The sequence below is a fragment of the Pteropus alecto genome, unplaced genomic scaffold (assembly GCF_000325575.1).
Source record: "Pteropus alecto unplaced genomic scaffold, ASM32557v1 scaffold72, whole genome shotgun sequence".
NCBI classification, from domain to species: domain Eukaryota; kingdom Metazoa; phylum Chordata; class Mammalia; order Chiroptera; family Pteropodidae; genus Pteropus; species Pteropus alecto.
The window spans coordinates 7,892,050-7,898,765 of NW_006436811.1; the positions used below are offsets into that span (position 1 = coordinate 7,892,050).

The 6,716-nt window shown below is 36.7% G+C and overlaps 1 pseudogene; it reads right to left on the reverse strand.

Moving 5' to 3' along the window:
* Nucleotides 1-388: 388 nt before the first annotated feature.
* Nucleotides 389-507, reverse strand: LOC112481434 (annotated as a pseudogene).
* Between the last annotated feature and the right edge of the window lie 6,209 nt (nucleotides 508-6,716).

Consider the following 6,716-nt stretch of genomic DNA (forward strand, 5'->3'; position numbering starts at 1 on the left):
TAAGATGAATCATCCCAGATTTAGGAGGGGCCCTAACTTAAATACTGGTATCTTTATAAGAGAAAGAAGACGGAGGTTTAGACACGTGGAGAGACACAGGGGAAGGTGGAGAGAGAGATTGGAATGATGCAACCACAAGACAAAGTTGCCAGGAGTTTCCAGGAGCTATCGAACCCGGAAGAAGGGCATGGGATTAATTCTTCCTCAAAGTCCACAGAAGGAACCAATCCTGTCCACACCTTGATTTCCGACTTCTGGCCTCCGGCCTGTGAGAGAGAATAAATTTCTCTCTCTCTCTTTTTTTTTTTTTAGGCAAAGCAATCCTTGGTTGGCCTCACAGATTGCAAGGACCTTGTCAGTTTACAATCCCTTATTTTTTTATTTTTTACGCCTACAGCACCTGATCTTCCTAGGTGATCTCTCATCTAAGTACTAACCAGGTCCGACCCTGCTTAGCTTCTGAGAACAGCTGGGATCAGGCTTGTCCAGGGGAGCATGTCTGTAGACAAATTTCTTTTGTTTTAAACCACCAAATTTGTAGAAATTTGTTATAGCATCCCAGGAAAACTAACACATAACCCATATTCCTCGATTTTAGATCCAGCCAAGGGTGGGCCATGGAAATGTGGGGTACATATTTATTTATCTATTGAATATAAATTAATTTCTTTTCCTTCTCACCTCTTCCCTTCTTGAGCACTGCATATACATAAGCAAACCATATACCAAAAAGTACTCATAGGTAAAAACTCAAGGGCCGGAAAGAGTCGTAAGAAATATTCAAAATAGTTGCTTTTATTTCCTGATTAATCGAGAGGTGGGGTATATAAATTACTCTGTTTTAAACCAATATTTTTTTTCATTTCTAGTATTTTAGTAACATTTTATAAGAAAGCATTTTGACTATCAGGTAAAGTTCATTTTGATAAAGTATTAACATTAAACGTAGTGGAACTCTGGAAATGCAGCAGCCATTTCCAAAAGAGAGAGACTTCTACCGCAGAATCACAAACCAACGAAACCTGTAATCCCCACAAATTTAGGACCATTGGACCTTCCTAATAAAGGATGTGAAGTATGTGTTCGTCAGCTGTTAACCCCACAAAAATAATATTCTCCTTCTCGCTGTCGTTTGACCAATGTCTCCTACCTCATCAAACAGAGTGGATGAATGACAGTACAAAAGAGACCTCTTGTTTGGCAACACGGGTTGATCAAACATTGAAGAGACCTTGACCAACGACTCTTTTATCTTTAACCTTTAACTCAGGTTCTTTCAGCCCCAGCACTAACCTCTTCAGGTTTGGTTTTTAAATTAAACCAGATGCTTTTAATTTCTGAGTTTCTGGTGCCTTTTTACCCCACCCCCTGACCCCAGGTTTCTTGTGCCTTATTTCAGTAGTAAATCCTAACAACCCAGAAGCTTGCCCATTTTCTTCTGTTTGTGTGTCTGAAATAATACCATTCTAAGATAGGAGGATATAATGCTATTTATGTTCTCTTTTTTATTTCTCTCGTTTGTTGCTCTCTTACCTCTTTGGACTTTGCTTGCTTATGTTCCCCTCCTTCCCCCCCCCCCCCCCAAAAAAATTTATAGTCTTTATTTTCCGTCTCTGGCAGAAGTCTGCAGGTCAGCTGTGGAATGCAGTGGCATTGGCGAGAGAGAGGGCCAAGCTCAGGTAATTATGAATACTCCTGCTTTACTAACATTGGAAAATGGCAGGACCTATTGGATAAAATAATAAACACAAAGTTAAAGTATATATTTTAAAAAGCACGTGTTAGAGAAGGGGTTAAAAATAAAAATAGATTGAATCAGAAAAAAACAAGTATAAAAACTGATGAAAGTAAATGAGCTGCTAAAGTCCTATGAATTTATGTTCGGAAGAGAAAATAAATGAGTGGAAAGGTGACTAGAAGCTAGATTTTGGTGGGAGAAGGGACTTAAGAATAAAAGGAAGTAAAGTACAGTAAGAATGGGTAATCAGAAGGAGAAAAGGAGAAAAGCTTAGGTAATCAGAATAGAGGAAGCAAATGAAATAGTGAAAAAATAAGAAAGAAAAATGAAAAGAGAAGAAACACGAGTACAATGCATAAGAAAAAAGAATAAGGAATAACAAGGGAAGAATTGAAAAATAATAAAGAGGTGCATTTTAGGAAAGGCCACATCTGGCCACTGCTTTCTAGTGAACAGGTTTTAATAATTATGACAGTGTTTCTATGTCTCCTTTTGGAAGTCAGTATGATAGAGTAGAAAAGCTTTGGCCTGAAAGAAGAATTATATTCTAGTCCTGCTTGTTGCTGTCTAGCGGAGTGAACACTGATAGGTCACTCTACCCCTCTCTTTTGTTCCCAAGGTAAAATGAAAGTATATTTATGGACTTTTTGCTCTCCAAAAAGCTATGACTTTGCATATTCTCAGATAAATATTAGGTAAAATGATTAATCAGGAGTCAACATGGGAATTATTTTTAAATATCTGTATTCATACACTTAGGTTTTTTAGCAATTTACTCATATTTTACGTTCCCTGTACACCCCTTTTAATATTCCCAGAAGAAGGTGATAATATGTGAAAATAGGTAGAACAACTTGTCATGCTTAAGCTGTCTGGATCTGTGACAAGAGAATGTGCTAAATTATTTTTAAAATGTTAGTTTGAGATGTCTCATTTAAATAGTTTCTTGAACTACTGAAAAAATGTGTTCTTTTAAGGCCTGGAAGACACAATGAATGTTAGAGGTTGATTGCCTAGTCCAGATACGACTGAGAGACTAAAAGCTTTTGGGTTTAAGTAACAGAAAATCCAGCTAAATAGCGGCTTACACATGTAACATGTCTGGAGTTGGCAGTTGCTGAAATGGCCTCAACTATAAAAAGGGATCACCCGGGAGGCCGACTCTCCATCTTTTCAACTTTGCCATCCTTCCATATTTGTTGCCTCATGGTTGCAAGATAGTTGCCACATCCCCAGGCATTATGTCTTTGCATCAATATCACAAGCAGGAAGGGATAAGCTCCTTTAGAGACTAGAAGGAAAAATGCCAGGTTTCCCTTGATGTCTCATTGACCAGAACTGGTTTACATGCCACTTCTGGACTAAATCACTAATGGAAGGGAATGGGATTATTATGAATGATCTAGATGAATCATGACTCATTCTCTGGAGCTAAGTCAGGATCCTCCATGGGCTGAAATCAGAAAATCTCTGCCCATCGCAAAATCGTGTTTCTCTTAGCAGAGAGGAAAGGGATAATGACCACTGGGTGGGCAACTAACACACACACTTGTGATATCTATGAGACTTATATGGGCAAAATCTAGAAAAGGTGTTTAACTGGTAGTTGTAGTTCAGGATGTATCATTTGAATAGGGTTTTGAACTTATGTATAAGTACTTTCTTTTTTTTAAAAAAAAGGCACCCTAAAAGATAACAAATTGAATGACTATGAGACTGAAAGCCCTGGTAAAATTGTAAGACTGTAACAAATAATTGTTAGAAAGAGAAACTGAAGGGTGGGATGCTCCTACTTAAGCAGCTTATTACTGTTAGAAAACAATAACTAAATCCTCTTTATATCACTTTTTATGTGTTTTCCTGTCTCTACATTTATTTTCATAATTTATTTAATCTTTAATCATATTTCCACACTGAATTGTCCCATTTTTCTTTGTTTACTAATTACCTTTCAGTTTTGTTTTGTTCTTTAGATTCTCTGACTCACCACTTTGTTCTGATATTGAATATGCAGTGCTGCACATCTGATCTTTAGAACAGCTCACTGACATTCTTCCACACCTTCTTTAACCTCTTTTAGATATATGCTCAAACCATTGGCTCCCAGTTATCTCACTGACTTATATCACCCAGGCTTCCCCACCCAACACACACTCCGATTCTCTTCATAGGTATTTGTGGCAATATTGTGCCTTTGTAATTATACAGAAGTAAGTGTAGGCAAACAAAACTATACATTTTTCTTTCACCAAACTAGAACTATGTATCTATCCTTCACTCTGTTCACCTTGAACCCTTTCATTCAAATAAATTCTCTAATCCTATACTTCGTTTATTCTTTTCTCTTTATTCTTTGCCTGTTCATCTTGCCAGCTACCACACAGAGGTGCTGAAGCAAAGAATGCATTAGAGCAAAACTGAATTGGCTTCCTTGCTCAGAGCATATCCTGTGGGCAGAGGCAAGCCTTGGAACATCTGGTGTACCTCCCTCCTTTGCTTATAGAGGCCAGAGGGAGAGGACAGAAGGCTAGAGGTTTAGTATTAGGCACACTGAAACCAGTATAAGGTCAAGTGGAAATAGCTCCTTTATCCAGAAGCTGTTTCTAACTGGAGTTACGGAAATAAATAAAATCAATTGGAACCTCACAGATTCTAAAGAAGATTATTTCTTTATCTACTCTCCCACTTCTCTACATCATGAAAACAAGACCGGCAGGATTCAACATAAAATAAAAAGTTAGCAAAAATCTGTTGAGTCTGATGTATATATGAAAGAGCAACTAAGTCAATTTGGTAATGAAAATGAATTTCTCGTTTCTCCGAAAGAAACTAGTATTAACCTAGTAGCTAACATATGCCAGATACTGTGATTTTATACTTAATCTCATGTTTAATTTAATCCTCCATTGAATTTAATCCTCCATTGCACTTCATTGTTCCTGATGTCTGCATAATAAAATCATAACAGATCTTTTCTTTATTATCATCGAACCAGCAATGTCTCATTAAAAGAGAGCAAAACAGGCTATTTGTTAATTCACTTAATCAGTTTATATAGTTTGTAAAAGTATTCATTAAAGGATGTAAGACACTCACAAAGGATGCATTAAATGAATGATCTATAAAGTTATCATGAGCAGGTTTTAAAAATATGAAATTAAAATGAAAGAACGCTTAGACAAATTGGCTAAGCATTCTTAAATGGTTCAAAACCAGTAAAATTTCAAAGGAAACCTGTTCGAATCTAAAATTTTCCAAAAATTGATTCAGCGGTTATATCAGAAATGGAATGCCTATTTTATTTCATATACAAATAGGTAACTTTATCATTGAATGAACTGGCCTTAAGCCAATGAGTTTTAGATGTATTTACCTGATACCATAGAAAGGCTCTGAAACAATAGGTGTTCAAATTCTTTGCATCCTGAGTCATTTTTGCTGTAAGTGGCATCTGTGAGACATTGCATGCCCTGTATGTAATACATTCTACTCCCCAGTGGTCCAATATGAATAGCTTTAGCAAACGGATGGCAGTTTTAGCTGCTGTGCTGTCTGTCACTGTCCTCTGACCCCTGCCTGGACTCTGGCTCTGTATCTTATCTTGCTCCCTGTATTACAACTTTCTTTTGGCACAGGTATGCTTGGCTCTCAGTGTTTACTTCTGTATATCTATCCCTGACTCTGAGTTTTAACTTCTGCCCAGTCCTTATGCCAACTTGGGTACAACAACTTGTGAAATAGTGCCACTGGTGATATTTGACACAGAGACCATGTGCCTCTCAGTGAAAAGATCAAAGTGCTCTCCAAGTCTGAGCTAGGACTGGCTGAAAAGGCTGGATTATATCAGCAAACAGTGACCACAGTTTGTGTGATTTCTCAAGGCTGTGGCTGGCAATTTAAAATAAGGTGTGTTATTACAAATGCAAATAACTAGAGACAAAGATTCAGCACATTAGGATGGTGCTGAAAATGTTTTTAGATAAATCACCTCTAAAGAATTTACCAACCTGAAGAAGCTGGGCTATTATGGGCATTATAACATAGATGATACTTACAAGATAATTCAATGCCTCTGAGATGAATCAAATAAAAAAAGGTTTTGTGTATAAGTGGTCAAAGTTCCTATACTATGAGAATATTACAGATTAAAATTCATGGTCCTGGAGTATTGTGGCTGCCTCGTATCTAAGCACTGACTACAGAGCACAAACCAACCATGCCCGGAGACAGAAATGCTTTTCACTGAATTTAATCACATCTTGGTGGCTTCATAGAAAGAGTCTGAGGTTTTATGATTTATTCTGGAGAAATAGGCTTGCATTTGTGGACTATTTTTTTTTTAACCAATGTTATTCACTAATTCAAATTGCGAATAAGTATTATCAGGAAAATAATATTATCTGAGAAAAGATTTTATTAGAACATGACTGTGACCCCCAATGACTTTTTGACATTTTATATATAATTTGTAATTTTTTTGTGGCTGCAAGAGTTTCGTTCAGATAACATAATAATTATTATCATCATTATTATGTACCTACTCTATGTATGACACCATTAAAATGCTTCACAGATATTATCTTCATTCAGTCTTTACTGTAACCCAATAATTTAGGTGTATTATTCTTGTTTTATAGGTGAGGACACCGATTCATAAAAACATTAAATAGTTTTGCTTGAGCTCTCATAGCTAATAAGGAGCAGAGGAAGGATTCAGATACAGGTATCTCTTATTCCATCTGCAAATGGAGGAAATACTAACTAACTCAAAGAGTAATTGTGAGGATTAAATAAAATTATGTATAAGAAAGTATTCTGTGAGCTTTTAAACTGATATGCAACTGTTAAGTGTTGTTAATGTTGATTGGCTTTGGAACAGGCTACCACCCTTTGCCTTTGGACACCTTCTTGAAAGTGCTGAGATGTACTCCTTCTCCACACCGCATCCTCAAACTGGGTAGATTACGTAAAAGAAGAA